The sequence below is a fragment of the Felis catus genome, chromosome A2 (genome assembly GCF_018350175.1).
Source record: "Felis catus isolate Fca126 chromosome A2, F.catus_Fca126_mat1.0, whole genome shotgun sequence".
In the NCBI taxonomy this organism is placed as follows: Eukaryota; Metazoa; Chordata; class Mammalia; order Carnivora; family Felidae; genus Felis; species Felis catus.
Window position 1 is genome coordinate 168583874 of NC_058369.1, and position 22622 is coordinate 168606495.

The 22622-nt window shown below is 51.6% G+C and overlaps 1 protein-coding gene across 7 annotated transcripts in view; it reads right to left on the reverse strand.

The window, feature by feature from the left end:
- PTPRN2 (protein tyrosine phosphatase receptor type N2) overlaps positions 1–22622 on the reverse strand; it is an 801801-nt gene that overhangs the window by 546211 nt on the left and 232968 nt on the right. The window contains exon 1 of one of the 7 annotated variants that reach the window (XM_045053090.1): positions 15875–16071. The exons of the other annotated variants lie outside the window; for them this stretch is intronic. The gene's annotated coding sequence lies outside the window, so the exon portion shown is untranslated. Of the gene's footprint in view, positions 1–15874; positions 16072–22622 lie in introns of those variants that run through there. 7 annotated transcript variants of the gene reach the window in all.

The following is a 22622-nucleotide window of genomic DNA, read 5'->3' on the forward strand; positions in this document are numbered from 1 at the left end:
TGTCCACGGAAGCAGAGGCAACCACTCCAGGCTGCTAGAAACGCTACTGGCACAGTGTGTGCACTCCATCTGGAGTATCGTCAGGTGCCTGACAGGTTGTGCGTCTGTGCTTTTTGTGGGCAACGCCCTGGGCCTGCCCAAGGAGCCCTGCATCCCAGGAACCCACCGGGCACTGGCATTCTCCACCTCAGAGCTGTAGGGACTGTGGGGCCTCTCGTGCTGAGAGGGGCTCAGCCTGGGGGTCAGCAGGCCCGTGAGCCGCGGGGCAAGTGCGCGTGGGGATGTGCCTCGGGGCTAGAGCCAAACGTCCTAACTGCCCTCTCTAGACAAAGTCTCAATCCCGTGGTCCTTGTCTCTCTCCTCCTTCCGTAACTGAGAAACATTTTTAAATAACTTTAAGCACACCCACTCCTTAGTGCTCAGGATTACGGACAACCCAAAGACACCAAACAAAATCCCGAATCTACACCTGGCTGTGCGAGGTTCCTCCTCTGTCCCTAAGGCCAGGACCTGGAGCATTTCTTCACACAATTAACGGTGCCTCTGATGCTAGAAATATTCTTTCCTGCCCCCTAATATCATCCCCCCGAACTCTGCCCTGTAAGCCACGTGAGATTTGGACAGTGGACTCCACCTGGCCTGTCATCTGAATGCTCACTGGTCACTGGGTGACACACAGGGCCTATGCTGACCCCACAGACTACATTTGGGAACATTTGTGCTGTGGTCAGTATGCTCTTTACCGTGTGGGATTCTCGACACAGTAGATCATGGAGGGAGGGCGTCGGCAGCAACCACAGCCCAAGTGTGACGGTGGATTAGAGCGATTCCCCAATGGTCCGGGAGCATGTGGGTCCACAGCTGCAAACACACAGAGCTGCGCACGGAATAGCAGTGATATTGCTCCTGACAGTGGCTGCCAGGCCTGAAAACTGAAGCTTTTCAAAGGTACCTGCTGTGCATCTCCGGTCTATTTCCAGGGAACGTCACAGTAGCCGCCACCCAGCTTTTAGCAATGGACTCTGGAACTGAGGAGTGGCTCAGGGGCATCATCGCTGTCCCTGGTCACCCGCCTTCCCACATCTATTTGATGGTTCTTTGGGTGGAATGCACAGAACGCCTGTTCTTGGGGACACAGAAGATGGGTGGGGGGCAAGACCTCAGGCCCTGACCTCCAAAAGTGCCCTCGCCTGACAGCTGGCACAGGGCTGAGCCCCATGCAGGTACAAGGGCGGCTACAGCTACACTTGTCAGTGCATTTTGCACTGATCCTCCTCAGAGCCAATAAAAACTGGGCGGCTGCTGTCCCACATGTGGACCTTCGCCGTGGCGCCCACTTCAGCTGTTTTCCTTGAGCCCTTCCTGTGTGTGAGAGGTGGGAGCAGGTTGGGGAGGCCCCACCCGCTGAGGACGTGGCGGCAGCATGGGCTCCCCCAGCCCCCCTTTGGGCACTCAGGTCTGACTTGGGCTCTGTAAGTAACTGCACACGCTCTCGTGCACGTCAGCCAGACGCACACCTTCCTTTCTGGCCTGTCCAGGTCTTCGCCCATTTTTCTTTTTTTTTTTAATCTTTATTTTTGAGAGAGAGAGAGACAGAGTGCGAGAGGGGGAGGAACAGACAGAGAGGGAGACACAGAATCTGAAACAGGCTCCAGGCTCTAAGCTGTCAGCACAGAGCCCGACGCGGGGCTCGAACTCACAAACCGCGAGATCATGACCTGAGCCGATATCTGACACTTACCTCACTGAGCCACCCAGGTGCCCCCCCCCGCCCCGCCCATTTTTCTGTAGGCTGGCTACCTTTTCTTACTGAATTGTAATTAGCGTATGTTCTAGATACACGTTCTTTATCAGATGTATGTGTGGCCACGTCTTCTCCAGCCTGTAACTTGCCTTGTGTCTATCTCCCTCTCTCTCTCAGTGGCATCTTCTGATGAAAAGAAGTTGTTGACTTTAATATAAAACTTCCTCCTTTATGACAGCACTTTGCCTAAAAATATTCCACCAGCAAGACTGTGATCTGTGAGGCAAACGCTCTGTAACTTTAATTTGAAAGCTATATGACCAAATTCAAATTGGGTTTTTAAGTCCCCGGGATAGGGGAGAAAACAGGGAGAGCAGCCAATGCTCTAAGAAGAAACCAGAAAACACTGTGTTGAGACTGAAAACAAGCTGTAAAATGTCTGAGAAGCCGTGCAGGATGAGACGCCCTGTTTAGCAGCCTTCTCGGGACATCAGAGAAGACAGGAGCCTGCTTCAGAGCCTGGGTCACCTGCTTGAGGTTCTCAAATCGGAAGAGATGAAACACAGTTTGGAGACGGAGGCACACAATGGCCTCTTCTCCTTTTCTGTTTCAGACCCTGATTAGGAAAGCTCAGAGAACAAGAGGTGTGGAGAGGCGGCCTGGGTTTCCCCGAGAAGAGGCTGTGATGGGGCCTCCAGCCCTGCCTACTCTGCCCGGCACCGCGGCCAGCGGTCTCCCACAGCAAGGGCAACCCGCCAGTAGAGAACGAGCACAGGGTGAGATCCTCGGACTCCCAGGACACGGAGCGTGCGAACCAGAGCCAACACAAGAGAAGACGCTGGGCCAGCTTGTAGGAAGGACTCTTGCAGAGCCCCTGGAACGGGAAGGCAGCCCGCAGCCACGTGCTGGCCGGCACAGATCCTGCAGGCCAGAGGCAGACGGACCAGAGTAAGAAACGACACACAGGTGCTGAGAGGAGAGCTCCATCCCAGATGACCCAGTGTTGGTCAGAGCTGTGCTCCTCAGGGGAACGGATGTTCCTAAGGGACGTGCATCCCCACTCAGCAGGCTCATTGCCAGAGGAAACCGGGTCGCATTATGGCAGTGACGTTGGAAGTCTGGGCCATAATTGGCTGAAGAAGGACAAGAGTTTCCTGGGCCACCTTCTCTCCTGGAGCTCTCAGAAGAAGGACTCCACAAAGTTTACCTTCATGGGCGACAGCAGGCGTGGTGGTTCTGCTCCCATGCATTCCTGTCTGTGTCGTGAGTAGAGCAGAGTCAGCTCTGGACCCCCCGCACACGTGTCTCGAACTCAAGCCTTGGAATTCTCAGACCAAACATGCTTTTGATGTAAATGTGCCTCTTCACACGCTGCACGATTAACACCCAATAGCAGTTCACATGGACAAAGCTAAGCTAGTGGCAACTTAACAGTGACGTGGGCAGAATTTACCACGAGAAGCCATGATTGACTGTGCACAACACTTGAGGGGACACAATTCGTCACGGTCCCTCCTGCTCTGCAGCCATCTCAGGGTGGGGACTCTGTGGCGGGTGGGCACAGTGCCCCGCAGCACAGTCCGGCTTGGTGCTCAGACCTCTCTGGAGACACCACCAGTTTCTGGTTTCTGCAGGCCAAGCTTTACTAAACATTAGCGACTCTCTCAAAGGTCTACTAATTAGTACCTTTTGATTACATGCCCAATGAATTTTTTTGAAATTCTTTAAATGTCACAAAACGGACATGCATCGACTAAATCTGTCACACCCCAAGCACCAGAATGTTCCTTCCAAAAGCATACCTCACGGTCTCAGCCCCACCTGTAACTTTCAGACACAAGCAAGGAGGAGAACGAGGCTGCAAGATAAGTTAGAGCACAAGAACCTTCTACTCGTCTCTCCCCACATGAGCCACTTCTCACTGTCTCCTCTGAGAACAGTTCTGGTGAAAGGTGTGAACTCAAACGTCAACAATGAGCTCTGAGCACCAGCACTGCGCCCCTCCTCACTCGTTAGACATGTCCCTAAAATGGGCTGGAGTTCCGGGGACTGGGAGTCTAGCACTGTCCTTGCTGGTAACTCGCTGAAAGTGCTATGATGCTTACTTTTGGCAGCTTTAATACTGTTCCCTCATGTGACGATTGGTTTGTGTCATATTATTTTCTATAGTCAATTCTTACATAAGGATTATGTGACTGATTGCGACATTTGCTGAGTGAGTCCTGGCTGGACGTACAGGAAACTGAGGCAAGCAGGGAAAACTTGCCTCAGGAACTGGCAGGGGGAGCTGAAGAATCTTGGAGAAGAAAGGGAAGGGTCTAGGCTGAAATACATCCCCAGCCCGAGGAAGCGTTCCCCATGAAAACCAGGCATGAGGAACATCGCTGCCTCAGGAATGGGCCTGTCCAGGTATTTGGGGGTCACTCCTCAGGCCGCCTCTCAGTTTGCACAAGGCGAACTCCACTTTTTGCAAACTCTGTGGTATCAAGGGTCAAGGGTCAAGAGTGAGAATGGCCGGTATGTTCTTAATAGTTTGGATCACTGTGCAATTCTTTGCTGACTGATTTTGTAAATGGCTTTTGTCGGAAGTAGAGAAGTACCTTGAGTCGGGGAACCATGAATTTTAGACATTGCTTGCCAAAGATACCAAAGATGCTTTGCCCAGAAAACACACAATCTGTGCGTTCCAGGTCAAGATGTGGTTCCCCACTCCAGCTGTGTTCTCTCTCACCTCCACCAGTACCGGTCCCAACTCAGGGACGTTACAAGCAGTGCACACGTGGTTGACGTGGCAACACCACCAGGGAAACCTGAGTCTGGACGCGAGCTGAGTCGACTAAGCATACAAATCTCTGAGTGCAGGAACAAGGGGTGCCAGGCGCGGTGAAATCCCAAATGGCAGCTGGGGCCCCGAGAGCCCTCTACAGGGAGCCACGCCTTCACAGGGCTTCCTTCACTGAACAAAGACGGGGATCCAACACACGGCGCCCAGGGCGGTCCTCCCAGATGAAGAGGGGCATGAAGCCAGCGGGGCGGAGGGAGGGCCGGCCAGGAGGAAAGCAGTCACGGTAACCACGAAGGACACGGCTGCTGCCCATGCCCCCCACCTGCCATCACCGGCTGGCCCACCCTGAGCGCTGTTCCACAGGGAGCCCTCGCCCACCACGTCCCAACGCTACTCCAGGAAAAGCCCCACAGGTTCAGATGGCAAGAGCGACCAGAGTGTGAAGACAGCTACCTGAGGGGGCCTCTTCCCAGCCCACCTCTGCTATCTGCTCCTCAACCCCTTTCCCTTGCCCTCTGCCCTGTGTCCTGAGTATGCTGGCGGGTCCCCCACACCGCAGGCCTCACCACTATCTCCACCTGCCTCACGGAGAACAAACCGCGCTCCCTCGCTCACTGCCTCATTACTGCAGCCTGCAATTTACTTAATTTCACTTAATAATGTAACCAATGTCAGGGTGCCTGGGTGGCTCTGTTGGTCAAGCGGCCGACTTCAGCTCAGGTCATGATCTCGCGGTCCGTGAGCTTAAGCCCCGCGTCAGGCTCTGTGCTGACCGCTCAGAGCCTGGAGCCTGTTTCGGATTCTGTGTCTCCCTCTCTCTCTGACCCTCCCCCGTTCATGCTCTGTCTCTCTCTGTCTCAAAAATAAATAAACGTTAAAATAATAATAATAATGTAACCAATGTCATGTGGTTCGTTTTAGTGGCAATATGTCCTTTGGTATGTTTAGTAACTTCCTTAGTCCTATTTGTATGGAATCATCAAATCATCTCAAATTTTCCTTGACTTTTTAAAAAAAAATTTTTAATGTTTATTTATTTTTGAGAGAGAGGCGGGGGTTGGGGGGGAGCGCAAGCAGGGAGGGGCAGAGCGGGGGAGGGGCAGAGAGAGAGGGAGACACAGAATCCAAAGTAGGCTCCAGGCTCTGAGCTGTCAGCACAGAGCCCGACACGGGGCTCGAACTCACGAACCATGAGATCATGACCTGAGTCGAAGTTGGACGCCCAACCAACTGAGCCACCCGGGTGCCCCAACCTTTTTTAAAAATTTTTACAGAAAGAGAGAGAGCATGAGTAAGGGAAGAGCAGAGGGAGAGACAAAGAAATCTTAAGCAGGCTCCACACTCATCACAGAGCCAGATACAGGGCTTGACCCCATGACCTCAGGGTCCCGACCCAAGCCTAAATCAAGAGTCAGACGCTCAACCAACTGAGCCACCCAGGTGCCTCTCAAATTTTTCTCTAACTTCTTAAATTACATTTTAACCACTTTAAGGAATGGATTATATGCTGTTCTAGAGTTAATAAATTTTGGCATTCACAAAAATCACCTATCCCTCATGAATGCCAAGCTTCTGTTCCAATTATCATGCAACAGCATTATTATTTGTATCTATGTCAGCTTCCCCCTAGATTGTGAATTTCCTCCCTATTAGGTGTTGGTGATGCTACAGTGACAAATCAACCCCAACGCTTGAGCAGTTTAACACAACAAAGCTTTCCGTCGTGCACATCGGTGTGCACAGAAGGCTCTTGGTGCCTCCTTCCCAGTGGAGGTGACTCAGCATCCGACCTGCTTCCAGTGGAGGCTCTGTTCACCTGGCAGAGGAAGAGAAGGGCAGGGTTTTTAATGCCTCAACCCAAACCACAGTTAGGACCAAGAGGACCCCTGCGATCAGGAGGTCACTTTCCGTTGGGCCCCTTGCCAGGACCGGCCTGTCACAGCAGCTAGGAATCTGAGCCAGGCGCACCCCGGCAGTGTGTAAACATCGCCCGGAAAAATGAAAGACGCGAATGCCGGGTGGGCATGGAATTGTTGTGAACTCTCCCAACGACCTGCTGCCTCTTCCTTCTTCTCTTCTCCTTTTCTTTATGTTTAGAGCACAGACTGATCCTTGATCCTCAGTCGTTACCTTTGCTTTCTGTGGTTAAACCTGTAGAAAGGGAGCTTCCTGCCCTTTGCTTCCCTTCCATCCTCCTAACTACTTTGCCCGAAGAGATGTTGGCAGGTGCAATTGCTGTTTCCACTCAGAAAGACCCAATCAACACAAGCTGAAAAGGTCAGAGCTCGCCAAAGCTCCCAGGCTGCCATGCGGAATTGCCCCTGACAAACGATCCGGGAACACCGTGGGCTCCTCCGTGGGGGGAGGACCTTCTTGCGGGCAGAACGTACTAAACAGGGTTGCTCAGTGAAACCTGCCGCAGCACCGTGTGTGGGGCGGCATCACCAACACCGCCAGGAAGCTGGAAAAGTCACCAGGGTAGGCGCTGCTGGCATCAGAGCCGGTGAGCGGAGCGAAGACAAGACAGGGTCACGCTGGCTTCTCTCTGGGCCTCACGGGGGGCCCGGAGGGAGGGCCAACAGACCCAAAGCAGTGTGCCCGCCGGGGTCACAGTCCTCGTCCGGAAGCTCAGAGCAGGACTGCAGCCCCCCGAAAGAGCTCCATCCTCCCGCCCGTCGTGGGCCGAGTACCTATCGCAACTCAGCAATGGTGCTGGACCCCACTGCACACAGGGATACGGTCTGCACTTGGCTCTGCCGGTCCACCGAGACTCTACACCAGGCGCCTCACTCTGTCCTCGGCTGGGCCCGTTCGGGCACACACATATCAAAATGCGTGTTTGTTTGTCATCGTTCATCTTTCTTCCTACTGTCCTTTATAGCATAGCATTATAGTCATTTTTTAACATTCTTGCGTGTTGGGAATTCTGTCACTCACTGATTTCATATAAGCATAGGAGAGAAGGCGTTACCAAATATTTGCCATGAATAGGATGCGAGGTCTGAGAAGGTGGAGACTCCCCACCTGAGCCATGTGAGATGGACTTTCCGAAGCAGCGGTGGCCTTGGGCCTTGAAGAGCTCAGGCCCAGGTGCAGGGAGGGCTTTCCGATTTGGCAAAGGATCCAGGGCCCAGGAAGACTGCGCGAGAGAGCCCTGAGCACAGGTGCGAGCCAGTGGTGACACTGACTGCCAGGGGCGCAGAGGACGACCTCGCTGGCCTGCAGGACTGGGAGGGGCGGGGTCTGTGACCCAGTCCGCGGTCCAGAACGGGGCTACTGCCCAGGAAGTCCGGATTTCGCCCAGGAAAATGACAGAAACGTGTGTAACCGCGGCCAGCCTTTCATCTCTGTGTCTTTAGCTGCCGGGATCCACGGTTCCAACAGAAAATAAATATGGAAAGGCAGTAACCACATTCAAGTTTCAATTGCTACCCAGGGTGGTAGGAAGAAGTCATGCATAGTTAAAATGACTAATTTGCAAGGGGAATAAAGTACATTCCCAGATATACCAAGTCGTTTCATTTCTGAAGAATTTAGTCAGAATATTTATTTGCTACTTGACAAAAGAGATGACAGTTTTCATCAGGGATCAGATCCCCTCCTCAAGTAGACAAAGACTCCAGGCTGCTTTTCACATGCAAATCCGCCCTGATTAGGTTAACTCCTGGGGGCGGCTGGGCACACCTGCCCCGGAGGTGGGGGTTAGGAAAGGGGAGGGAAGTTGTGAATTAGGAGAACCCAGCTCTTGTGCCCTCGCTCCAGGCCTCGCCTCCAGCGAACCGTGACCAGACGCCCCTCCTGGACTCCCGCCCGAGTGCCAGCCCGGTGCCGTGTCTCCTCCCAGCATCCAGCCCCTACACTTGACTCTGAGCAGACCGAGCAGGGGTGGCTCTGGGAAGGCCCGCGTCATCAGGAGGCACAGGCGTTCGCTCCCCTGTTGCGTGCGGGTCTTTGCTGTGGCCGCGCTTCCACGATTCGGTTATTTTGTTCCTCCAAATATCCTCCCCAGCAAAGTTTACTGCACAAAGTGCCTGGAAGAAAGCACCCAACGGTACCATCAGACGCACCCCTTGAATAAGGGCATCACCCAGAAAATGCACTAAATTAGGATTTAATTGCTAGAAATTACTTTCAATTACTAAAAATTACGACAAATTAGTTGTTGAATAGACACATTCTTTCACCACCATTAATAATTTAAAATTGCTAATTGCGTGTAATTATGAGTAATGTTTGCTCTTTGGTGCCAGGCCCGGGCCTCGGGCACCTCCCGGTGCACAGCCTCCAGGCCAGACCCCCAGGAGAGAGGACGGGGTGGGGCAGCCTCGTGAGAGACCTTCCCTGAAGAAGAGGGGACAAGGCACCAGCATGTCTGCTGTTCTAGGAAGGGCAAACCTGGCTCTCCAGAAAACGCCACTTTGCTTGTCACCCTTCCCTTCACCTTGAAATCCTGGAACCAGCCTCTGCCGGTGTCACCCTTGCAGGTGCTCGTGGTGTCACCGGGCAGTGTCCGTTCCCTGGTGCACCTCACCTCTTCCCTCCGCACCCGGGCTTTCTTCCTTCCCTGGGGTTCTTTCCCACCTGTAAGCCCCTTCCACCCGTGAAGGCACAGCTCCCTCCTGGAGGCCTCGCTGACCACCACGCCCCAGGAGACCCTCCCAGAGGCCTGGTCCCTTCCCCACCTGTGTAGCCATCCCAGGACCTTTCCTCCTAACGAACCCGACCCCCGCTGGCCAAAGTGAAGCTTCCAAAATCCCCAAACGAAGCCACTCCTGGAGCTCCAGGGAATCAGTGGATGGAGTGTTTTCACCTGGGAGTTGAGACGCCCTTGGCCACAGCGTCTTTCTGTGAGACCAGAGACAGCGTGGACAGCCAGCTGTGGCGGGACACACGCCACCTGTCGCCCAGCTTGACCCTCTTGAGTCCCCACAAGTAAGGATCACAGCAAACCTCCAGAGTAGCCCCCTTCCCCACCCCGTCCTTTCTCACGTACACACACACACGTGCACATGAAGACCCTCTCAGGTCCCAAACCTCAATCTTCTGCAGGCTGGACGGGAACGTGCACCTTCACCTACAGTGTCCGTCTACATCTGTTTAAAGACAGGGTGTCAAGGAGGTGGGGCCATGGCTTTGAAAAAGTGCCCTCAGACCATCAGCTGCGCACTGAGGTGCCCCTGACCACTGGATGGGGCCACCGCACGCACCATGAACTTGCCCCGGGTCAGGAGGCACAGCTCTGCGCCCGCCCCGACTTGTACCCTTCCCTCCAGGCGCGGCCCAGACCCACAGCTTCGTGTCCACCGCCTGGAGGAACTCAATCTGGTAAATACCGCAGTGCACACCAGCAAGAGAAGAGCGAGTGATGGCGACAGGGTTTGACTGGAGGTACCTGTGCTGTCCCAAGTTTCACCTCACCTCCTTGCCCCTGGACCGGTCAGACCACCCTCACGACACCTTTGCGTGACTTCCCATGACGGTGGTGGCCAGCTCTGGAGCCAGCGGCACACCGGCCGTTACTGCCCACATGCGGTAGTCTAACAGCCCCTCCTCGTCCCGAATGTCCTGTCTCCAAAACTGAATTGGAAAAAAGAAAGAAAGTGATCCACTCCCCACCCCCGCCAATGTTTTGCCCTTCCTGGCACCCACATGTCTTGTCCTCCCTGACCTATGGGCAAAGGAGCGCCCAGGCCTCACCACACACCCATTCAAGCCCTGACGGGGGCTCACGCACACACAAGGACAATGGCTGGATGAAGCTGGCTGGGTGGCCGCTTCCTTCACCACAGAGCTGGGCGGCAGCCCCCTGCCCTTCCCTCTCACCCAGCGCTCCTTCCCCGACAAGGAGAAGCTTCAGTGCGCCGCAGGCCTTGGATGGCGTCCAGCCCGCAACCCTTCCCGGGAAGAGAGCGCCGGAGGGGAAGCACCTGTGTGAGGAGAGCATCCCCTGCACGTTCAGTAAAATAAAAGGAAGGTTGAATCTCTGCCCGGGTGTTACCCAGAGACAGACGTATGTCACACTCAGAGGCGTCACCCCGCACAACGCGCACCCGGGCGGCCCGAGGAGGCCCTGGGGAGGGTGGCGCCCACACCGGCCCCTCGAGCCTCCCCGTGTGGTGATCCCAGAAAAGCAAGGGAACATCCTTCCAGAATGCAATTTCTCACCAACCAAACAGTGGAAACTGAGAGCAGGAACCACCTGCCTCCTACTGGGTGACCTCCCATCTCCTCTGGAAGAGAGAGGGCCAAGGTCCAATCACGGCATTGAAAAATAATCAACGTGATGGATAAGCAATACCATACCGCTCACTTCCTGATCTGAGCTGACGTGTGAGCTTGACCTCACTGAGTGTACCCGGCTCTACAAACCTTGGCATGACCTGACTGTTCCACCACGGCTCCTGAACTGCCCAAGATCCTTAAGAACCAATTGTTCTCAAGTAGCTGACCCTGTTTCAGGCTTTGATTTGTTTATCCAATACTTTGTGTACAGACTGCATGAGTACACAGGTGCCATCCCAACTAGAACATGGCAGATCTAAATCTGCAGCCTCCCACACGTTTGGTTTTCCCTCCTGTCCGCGACGCCGGGACGCGGACAGAAGCTGGAGCTCTTGTATGCAGAAGCCCAGGCTGAGGGAGGCAGCACTCTCTTAAAACCTGCCAAGTGACAGCTTAAGAAAGCCACTGCTCAGAAGGAGGGGGAGGCCTGCTGTCAGAGGCCCCGGGTGCAACAGGGTCCCCAGGGGCCCACAGTGCTCTGACAGTCTGCCGAGCACGAGACAGGAAGGAGAGGGCAGGACCCAGCTTCCGCCCTCCACCTGGAAATTCAAGATAATCTCATACCCCTGAAAACTCCAGTCTTTACACACAAACCGTCTTTATGTATTTAATTGGCCCTCTCTGGGGGATGTTTTTTGAAACTCGGTCTTTGAAGGCCTTTCATTATGGTATTGAGATAAAGGGAGAAAGAGCAGGGTTTATAGAGAGAACAGAGCAGATAAAAAGAGAAGCAGGAGATGAAAGGAGCCTGGAATGACAAAGGAGGAAGAGCGGTGAAGGACGCCCACACGGAGGCTCAGACGCGGCCTTTGGCTTTTTCCACCTTCCTAGATTCTCCAAGCCAGTTCATTAACTTAACAAGAGAAAAATCACAAACCTCTTTCTTTTTGAAGACTATAATATCAATTTTTAAATTTTCCCAAACGTGGAACAATGGAAGTGTTTTCTACAGAGAGAGTTCAAATTAGAGAAACAGAAGCGTACTGGGGGTGAAAGGAGAGACAGGAGGCCAAGACGGCAGGCCAGGGCAGCCACCATGCCGGCCGTCCTGCGGCCAAGCGTCTGCCAGACCCCGGACAGAGTGCCCAGAAACGCACACACGCTGGTGCAGGGACACAGCCACACTCGGAGCTGTCTATGCACTCTTCGTCACATCTTCTATTTACACCTTTCTGTGGTTTGGAAGCACATAGAACACGAGCACGTACGCACTCCTAAACACTAAAGTCCAGTGAGAATGCTGGGGTGCACGCGTAGTGCTCTTTCACTGGGAGCGGGGTCACCCACAACCCTGGAGGCCGGCAGAGCGGTGAGCACAGGAAGGATAACTTATAAAGCACCACGATGCCCATCATCCCCTATGATCCCCCTTACTCTTTGAGTCTCCCGATGTGACAGAGGAAGGAGCGGGGAATGGGGGGAACAGGGGGCCCAGCTCTTCTGACCCTGGAGTGCTGGCTCTTCATTCCCCCGCGTACCTCCAAACAGCAACACAGGAACCAGAACCAGAGCAGTCACCCGGGCACCGCGTCCTTTAGGAGCTGTGTCCCCAGTCTAGGCTCCTGGCAAAGACGGCTCTCCATAAAGGCTTGTGAATAACACATAAAACCAGAGTCGATCCAGGTTTTCTTGAGACGGCCCTGCAGACACATCTTCCCTAACAGGTTCACATGCTAAAGGGGGCAGAGGCCATTTTTCCACACTGGGCCTCCCAGCTCAAAACCCAGCCATCGCCCCCCAGACTTTGTGGCCTCACAGAAACTTGCCTCTTGTAAGAAATCTGTCTAGGGTGAGAGGTTCCTCTCTGGATAAGGTTAAGGGGATGCTGCATTCTGAGGAGTGGTTCTGGCCTTTGATTAGGGAGGCCTCAGGATTCCTCCCTAAAAAGCCTTGAGTAAGGTCTGATTGAGCCTGTGAATACAGTCCCTGTCATTAACAATCCAATTACCCTCGGGAGTGGTCCTGTCCTTCTTTAAGAGCGGTGAAACGGAAGAAATCAGACATCTACCCGAGGAAGCCTCAGGATGCATTTTCCGCCTTTTCTAGACAAATTCTCACCTAGCGTGATAAACACATAACCCTAAAAACAAACTGAGTAACCGGTTTTCCTCTGTTGTCTTGAGAAAGTGATTGACTTACCAAAAGTGAAAGGAAACAGGTATATTTTGTATGTGAAATGTAGGGCGAAGCGACATCTTTGAGAATACAATGTGGAGCTTCAGAGTGAGCTGTGGGGCAGAAAACGGATCTGGGGGGTAGAGAGCAAAAGCCTTGGGCGGTGTACGAGGACTTCCTAAGGCTCACTGGCCACGTTCGTAAAGCTGAGATAATGATGCTTATTTTGGAAGATGTTTTGGGTATTAGATGCGGTGACACAGGTGACTAGCTCTGCAGCCAGAACACAGACTGTCAGTGTCTTTCTCCCCTGTCTCCAGCAGCAGGGCCTTCACCTGTTTGGAGGAAAGTGCACTGAAATGTAGAAACGGGGGACACGCAGTCCGTTGAGGGGCATGTTCAACTATATACACAAAAGAAACCACAGTGGCACATGTCACTTATGATTTCATATTCACCACAGACACCAAGCGAGCATCTCAGGCAGCACCCGCAGCAGGAAAGCAAGTCCCCATTCAGGAAAATTACGAGTCATCTCAAGCCGGTCACCCAGACTCCGAGGCAAGAAGAGAGCAACGGCTGAGTGTGGAGACCAGCTTCCACCCCATCTCCGTCCCCCGCGGGCCCAGGACAGTCATGGGCAGCACCGCGGCCCACAGCGTGGCTGGTTACCGGTCTCCCCGGCCTCGCAAAGCCGCGGCCCGCTGCCCAGCAGTCTCCCTGATACCCACAAAAGCAGAAACCGTGAGGAACGTGGACCCAAACGCCTCCACACGCCTCCCTAGAACCATCATCATCTTTGGTTCCTCGTCTTAGAGGAGCAAACACATGCCTACTGTAAAAACCGGCATTTTCTTCAAAATGATTGTGTTCTGCTTGTAAAACATTTTTTTAGTTTAAGGAAATGCAAAGCAGGTCATAAGTTAATCAATTACATGCTTAAAATCTGCTTCAAAGAGACGATCCATGCTGACGTTGAGGTCACCGTATCTCCACTACAGACACTCTCGGATTCTCCCCCAGGACATGGACACACACGTACACGCCATTTATCGGTATTCATGGGTGTGTCCAACGCACACTGTTCACGTGTGTGAGCCACGTGTAAGCTGAACCCACATGGCTCAGTAATGGCTACGTTTTAAATGAGTAACAATAACAAACAGCCAACCACTTAAGCACTCCCTGCACAACTGCACAACTCCACGGTGCCAATGGGGACGCTGAGGCACGGACAGCTAGCTGCGCCGGATCCCGCCCATATCACGCTGGCAGCAAGGGAAAGACTAGGGACTTGAATTCAGGCCCATGCCCTTGATCACTAAAACTACAGATGGTATTGGAAATCATTACAAACAGTCTACACATTTCCTCATGACCACATGGGACAACTCGGGGCTCATGACTACTCTGCTTAAACTCGTAGATCTTTCTCACTGCCCCTCCTCTCTATTCCCCTGAGGACTTTCCCTTACACCCCCTTAATGTTCACTTATTCCCAGCCTCTCCCTGCACACACACACTTCCACAGGAGCTCACGTGCCATCCTGCCGCTCTGCCAGAATATCCCTGATCAGGCAGGAAAAGGCTATGCGTCCGCAGACATGAATAATTTTGAAAACTTCCACTGCATATGTACACAGACGGCAATACCGCATCGCGAGAACAGGAGGGTGTAAACACGCAACCCATTCTGATACACCTCATGTGCATCTTGTGTCCCTAACCCGCCGTCTGTGCACGTTACCACGGCGGCCTCCTCAGCCCACAGGCTGCCGTTACCCCGCACTGAAATATCCAGAGGGCGACAACGCCCTCCCAGCGCGTGCTAGCCATCTCGGTAATGCCTGCCCTGCTCTCAATTTTACTTTTGTTCTGATGTTTACCATTTGTACCCGGTTTCGTTTGCTCTCGGCTGAATATGTGAGCTATTCCCAGCGGCCTGGTGAAACTCCCCAGCCGCTGTGCACAACCCGTCATCACGCCCCTGCCAGGGCTGTGTGGGGAGAAGGGCACTGGGGACCCCGTGGGGCCAAACGAGAAGGGCACTGAGGAGTCTTCTGCTAGGCAAACATGTCCACACTGAAGGGACAGGACGATTGTGGTGAAACGAGAAACTCCAAGGGCCAAAGGTCACTTCTTAATAAAAGGTGGCAAGAAAAAGTAGCCAGTGGCTGACTGCCATGCACCTCCTGGACAGCAGGGGCAAAGCCCAGTCGGTTCCTGACCTCCCCGTGGGCCCCGCAGGAAGCAGAGCGAGAGCCTCACTCCCCTCCACCATCCAGAGCCGCTTCTGACAGGGAGGCCGCCTGCTGGTTGGCAGGTGCCTTCCTGGCCCTTCCTTCCATCCTCGGGGCTCCTCCCCAAGAGCTGGCCCCGTCTCCACTTTTCCTCCTCCTGTGGCCTGTCTTTCCCTCCCCACCACACACCACAGTGGCCTCTCCATTCAGCTGCAGGATGTGAAGAGGGGCTTCACGCCCCTGTCGCGGTGAGTGGAATGCTGACACCCACGTCAGCAATGGGGCACTAGCTCCACACCTTGTTTCCTGTCTTTGTACAACACTGGCCCTTGGGCGGGTGGAGACGGTGAAGAACTCCAGCTCCGAGCCTGGGGGTTACAGCCAACAAGGCTGGATTCACCCCGGCCTCCGAAGGACACTGAGTATTCACCTCGGCGGCCGGAGGTCAGCCTGCAGGGCCGTGTGCTACATGAAACGAGCTGACCGGAACCAGTTCCTGGTGTTCAGGGAAACGGTGAGCACGAACACGCATTTGTGACAATCGGAGAAGCCCACTTTGGCCCTTAAATGCTCTGTCTAGTGAGCCCCTTTCACTTTGCTCGACGGAGCACCGGACCATTCTGTTACCGGCTTCTGTGATAACCCATCCTCATGTCTAGTAACAGCGGGAACGTTCCATAAATGGTGGCTGACCGGATGTGGGAATACCTGTGAAGCAGGTGGGGAAAGCGGCGTCTGATTCCCAAGGACTGAAGGATAAGGTCTGGGACTCCTGGCCAGGAGCGGGCTTGTTGGCCCAGAAGCGGGAGGCACGTCCAGGTCGAGGGGAGGTGGGGTATTCAGTGCCACAAGGAGAGAGAGGGGCTGATCTTCACTCTGTTCCATTGGGTCATGCCAGTAGCAGGTTCCACTTGTGTGGCATTCTAGAATTCTCTAACTGCAGCTCCCAGTGTCAGCCCCCTGAGCTCCAACACGACTTTCTCTAGAGTGGCTCTAGCTCTGTAACTAGGTATCATCGATGGCGTCTGTCTTCGTGCTCGAGAACTTAGACACAGTCGTGGTACGGAACCACAGTTCCTTGAGGGGAGTGTATTCGTTTTTGTTTTGCTTTATTTTGATTCTCTGTTTAAGGTCTAGGAGCCCCTCTAGTTTTGGTGGAAAATTTTGGTTTGGGTTGGTTTCAAATGTTTTCCCAAAGGCGTTTATCCACCTGCCTCTGTCTTGAAACGTGAGGTTCGCTGCGTGTCCTGTGGCAAGAACACAGCCCAGAACGGCCGAGAACGTCAGTGCCACTGCTGCCTGGTGTGTGGCTCCTGCCTTGTAACAACTCTTTAGAGGACTAATACAGTATTGAAAACACGTACCAATGTTCCTGATCCTATACTTCCATTCCTGACTTCAAATAAAAGTGACTGCCTCATACAGCTTTGACGTTTACTCATATGACCGGCTGACATGCCCAGAACCCTACAAAATCACAAGAAAGTCTTAACTCAAGAAGAGAGAGATGAAAGAGGGAGAGAAAGAAGAGGATGATAAAAACTATTTCCAAAATGAGAGGTCCAGGATCCATTTGTAATTTTCTGCCCACCTGAGTCTAAAGGCTTTTATTCGATAAGACAGGTAGTACACAAACCCGTAATGTGAACAGAAGCTTGATTGGCCCCGTGACCTACACAGCTTTGAGTGAGGTTTCATTCTAAATTCCTTTTTCCAAAAAAAGGACCTGTCCCCCACCCCCACCTTCCTGCTTCTTTCAGAAATGCAAAGAAATGCAAGGTGTTCTGTGCCATCTGGGAAGCGTCCAGGTCTCGCAGGCCTCAACTGCTCTCCTGCAGGTACACCTAACTCTCCCGAGGGAGAAGACTCTGGCGCGTCGGAAATGAAGCCTCCAGGAAGCGATGATGGTCCCCGCTCCAGAGTGCAGGGTGCTCAAAAGCAGGTGCCGGCCAGCCTCCGGATGTGGCAACCTAAATCAAGCCTTCAGCTTTTCAAGTTTTAAAAGGGATGAAGTCTACCTGACTTCACACTTAAAATTAAAAGGCAAAATCTGTAGTTCACGTGAGAAAAAAATGCAAGCTTTTACAGTGTTCAAAGTTAAGAAACCTACCTTTTAATCACAGGGGTAGTATATATTGTGCCAACATTTCTTGACATGTAAGCATCTTCTAAAAGACAACAATCCGATTCTCAAATGCATGTAAAGAATGACTTTGGTTTGCCCCCTAAGTGACAAGTCTTAGTTTTCATTTCTGGTTCCCATATTTGTAGTCTTTCATGTAAATTAAAGGTTCGCTCTGGTGTCAGCTAAGTGCACCCCAGCTCGAGAAGACAGAGTTCTGTTTTCTGCCTCTATTCTGCCTTGAGAGTCAGTCATGCGATGGTCTGCCGTCAAGTCCTGAAAGAAATGTGTCTAGATGAGCCACAGGAGGCGTGCCACTCAACAGGACAGGGGAGGCGGACTGGAGTGGAGAATCAGCGGAGGAACTGGTGAGGGGGGTGATTCCAGCGGAGGAAGGAGGGGAGAAGCCCAAGGCTGAAGGGACGCAGAGCTTGGCGGCTTCCACTTCCCTCTGTGTGATCTGCTCGCCTTGCCGAGAGCTGGGACGTGTGTCCACTAAACCCTGCCTCACTTTGCACTTCACCGCACTTGCACCAAACTTCCACACTTCCACGGGTGTTTGCTGTATCTGGTGCCAGTTATCAAACCATCATCTTGCAGCTCTCTTCTGCACACTATCAGATCCCATGGCTGACGTGACTTGATAGTTACATACACGGAAAGAGCAATTTGTGTCAGTCTAAACCCTCTTGGCCCATCCTCTTATGACTAGCTGTCTACCCTTTCGAGGCTGCTGGTAGGTCAGTGTGTGGTAGGTGGGCATGGAGGCTCCGGCCCCCAGGCCCCTGGTGCTCCCAGGAGGGCGGTAGCTTCCTGGACACGACACTGAGAGCCGGGCACAGGCAGTGAGATGGCCAGAGGGCCCAGTGAGTGTGGCCAGAAGTCCCTGTCCTTGGCCAGAAGTTCTGAAAGTCCTTGAATACCATAGAAAATATGAGATCCTTTCCCCCAAAGACATATATTTCCTAGTCATTCTGTTCCTTAAGAGAGAATGGTGAAAGTGCAGTGTGCAGAGTAAGACTGATTCTCTCAGAATGGAGTTCTGAGAGGAACAGACACCAACTATGCCGTTTCTGGTATCACGGCTCTGAAGAGCTGTGGAAAAATAAAGCTTTAAAATTGATCGTATTTGCTGTTCTAAACTACAGGACTATTTTCTCCTAATTTCAGACCGATCAACATTTAGAAGAGTTAGAACTAACTCTTCGGCTTTCATGTGTCTGTTCTGATGTCAATAATCTGGAAACCAATTCTGAAATGTACCAGGGGAGCTCTTTGTTCAAAGGAAATGTGCCAAGAAGGCTTTAGGAAGGTAGAGAGGCCCCCTTTGCGATGTGAATGACGTTGCCAGTCCGCTCACTTCATACCAGGTTTCCTTGTAGTTCGGCAACCCTCAGCCCACACGCTGCAAGCCCACTTTGACCATTCTTTCTCTTTCTTTAGAGAGAAAATGTTTGTCGCAGAAGGGGTTTTCCTTTAATTAAGACCTCTCGTCTCTCCTTTGATTGCAAAACTCACCAGCGAGAAGGGGTGCTTTTGAGCCAAGGAGGAGATGTTACCAGCAAATACGGACTTGGAAAGAAAATGTGGTTCAGGCGGATTCTTAGCAAACAGAAGGTGATGGTCAATGTTTAGTCACACAATGGCTTTTGCAAAGTTTGGGCTGCGATGTGTACATACTGCATGTGCCAGGTTCAAAGTCACACAAGCTCTGTGACCACGTATTTCCACAGCTGTGTGCCCTCATCGCTGCATATGGCTCGTGCTATGTTTGGGAGAGCGCCACGAGAGACACTTTGTGAACAGCATGGATACCCCACTATGGATATAGACAATGCTCACCGAATTTACAAAACCAACTTTTTGAAAATGTAGGTATACGACTTTTTACGTATACGACAGGCGTATTCAAGTGTTCTATAGCATTCTGCATCACTCTTATGGTTTCTAGTTCTTTTTAATTGCCTCTTCACATTCCTTAGAACAAGGCTGGTGATGGTATTCTCTCGTGATGTTTAAACTCCGCTTATCTGTAGTGATGCTCCCTTTTCCCAAGTGTTGTGTATTTATTCCTTTGCAGTACTGTTGTTGGCCAAACAGAAGTCTCTCTGGTTTATAAGTCTTTTCAAAGAACTGGGTTTTTCGTATGTTCTTGCTGTTTTCATTATTTCTTTTTCACTACTCCTTATTTTCTGCTCTTTTCTTCATTAGTCCCTTCTTAAACTGCCTTGTGTTTACCCTGTTGGCTTTTCTATTATTTACCGTGTCACAAAATGGTTCAGGCATACAAAAAGGAATAAAACCATCTGATAAACGGACTGCACTCACCACTGTCTTACCTAAGACACACAACGTACAACGCTGCATCGGAGCCCCCCGCCCCCGACTGCAGCTCCCTCTGCCTGACTCCAGAGGTGACCACTATCCTCACGTTGTGTTCAACGTCCTGTATTCCCCGCTCCACGTGCACGGTGTGTGTGAGTTCTCCTAACCAGGAGACAGTACAGTCCTCCTCTTTCATGTTCACGGTCTCAGACTCTGCATATTCTGTACGACCTCGCTTTATTTATTTGCTCAACATGTTTGTGAGATGCAGGCACGTTGATACACGTGCCTCCAGTTTGTTGACCCTGGTTACATATAGCGTTGAATCTCTTCCTGGCTAATGGAGGTTTAGCTTACTTCCATTGGTTTTCATTACCACAGATGTAGCAATGCCTGTTACAGACGGGGCACAGATATACAATCTGGAGTCCATAACCAGAAGTGGAGAGCTGTGATTTGGGTATTCACTTAACCCATTTTTTTGTTGCCAAAACAGCTTCCAAAATGGTTGGAATTTTGGAATTTTCAATTTGCCCCAGACTCGGGTCAATACTTGGGAATGTCGTATTCTTTCATTTTGGCCATCTTATAGTTAATGAAATAACCTCTTGTGATTTTAACTTCCATTTTTCTAATTTCTTGTGAGGCTGAGCGGGCTGTATTTCTCACCAATTCACGAGCACTCTTTATGTTCTGGGCCTGAGGTGTGACTGCTGCCCTGCCTACCGACCCCCTCATGGCCTCTCCACCCCCTCCAATCACCACTCACCCTCAGTGGCCCCTTCACCAGGTTCCCACCACGTGTGAACGTCCAACTGTATATAATGAAAATCCTGAGAAGGACAAGCATCATCACTGTGACTGTACGTGCCCTCCACGTGCACCTCTCCGTCTCTCCACCCCACAGCACGAATCTGCCTGGAACTCGGAGGGGTAGTGGGCCTCAGCTGGACCTCAGCAAGAAGGAATGACTCCAATTTCCAGGAGCATAAGGGGGTTTCCTAACAAGGGAAGACAGGTAGGTGGAGATTGACTGCAAGCAAAGAGAATGACCGAGGAAGAATATGAAGGAAGCAAAGTTAGGCTTACGTGTCCCACTGCACAGAGCATCTTGGCATAGCAGGGGACATAACGCAGAGCCCACAGCCCACCCCTGTGCAGAAGGCCATCACATCTGGAAATCACTGCAGCCCATATTGGTGTTCTGTTCCATTCCATAGCATTAGATGATTTCTTTTCATTCTCTTTTAAGGAATTATAAAACTGTGTTAGAGTTTGTTTTTTTTTTAACTTTGCTTTTTTGCTTTTGGTTTTGACATACAGCTCAATACAACAGGAGACTCTTGCCAAGAAATAAATCCATAGTTGTTTTCATGACAGCAAATTATGTGCCAACGAGTGACATTTAAATGCTGAATTTTAATGGCTTGTCAGAAGAAGTGAAATGTATTTTTTTTTAATTTAATACACAAGAGAACAATGAGGAGCGTTCTTCTTGTAGGACACAAGATGGTAAATAGAAAGTGAACACGTTTTTTTTCCTTGATGTATATATTTACGTTGGAAAAGAAAGTTGCACAATTAAAGCCCATTTTCCCTTCTTTCTTCATGAGGAAGTCTCCTGAATGGCGGTGCAAGCAGCTGTCAATGAGACCAGCAACCATGTGGCCAAGAAGCAGCCTTGATGTACGGAAACATACAACCTGCTGTACTTCAAATGCAGCTACCTGGATAGAATGGTTTCAAGGGATTCCGAAGAAGCTCCCTTCCCCAAAACCATCTCATATCAGGCTAACCAAGTTCAGTACACCAGCAGGATTAGAGATTCTTTTCCTAGAGTAAGACATACACTCCCAACACCTCCAGGATGTTATTATGGTATTGAGCTTTGCATGACCAAGGTGAAAAACCCAAAACATCCAAAGGACAAGTGAGGAAGAAACTAGATAACAGACTGAAAATATCTGAGAAAAAGTTCCAGATTACATGGCACTGTTGGAAACAAGTGTCAGATGGAGGACCCCAAAGTGGTGTGGACACATACATGTGTTCATGTGTTTTTATGTGTGTGTGTTTCTGTGTGTGCTCATGTGTGTGCACATGTGTACACGTGTATTTGTGTGTGCACTCAGTCATGTGTGTAAATGGACATGTGTGTGCTTGTGTGTGCTCAAGCATGTGTGTACATGGATGTGTGTGAGTGCATGTGTGTGAATGTGCGTGTTTGTGTGTGTCTTCACGTGTGAATATACATGGGTGTGTGCATGTGTATGTGCGTGGTAGTGTGTGTGCTCACGCATGTGAGTGTACATGGATGTGTGCATGTGAGTGCATGTGTGTGTGATCACGCATGTGTGTACATGGACATGTGCATGTGAGTGCATGTGTGTGCGTTTGTGTGTGTACTTGTGTGTGTGCATGTACTCACATGTGTGCATGTGTGAGCTCACATGTGGAAGTATGGAAGTGTATGTGCGTGGTTGTGTGTGCTCACACGTATGTGGACATGTATGTGTGTTTGTGTGCTCACATATGTGTGTACACAGACGTGTGCATGTGTATGTGCATGTTTGTGTGTGCTCACATGTGTGTATGTACATGGACGTGTATGCATGTGCTTGTGTGCTCGTGCGTGGGCGTGTATGTGTGTGCTTGTGTGTTCATGTGTGTGCATGTACATAGATGTGTGCATGTGTATGTGTGTGTGCTCACGCATGTGTGTGCACATGGATGTGTGCGTGTGAGTGTGTGGGTGAATGTGCATGTTTGTGTGCTCACACGTGTGCATGTACATGGATGTGTGTGCATGTGTGTGTGCTCACACGTGTGTACGTGGGCATGTATGCGCATGCTTATGTGTGCTTATGTGTGTATGTGTACGTGGACATGTATTGCATGCTTCTGTGTGTGCTCACACGTGGACGTGTGTGTGCTCATGTGTGTGTGCTCATGTGTGTACACATACACATACGTGCTTGTGCATGCGCTCACATATGTGTGTACACGGAC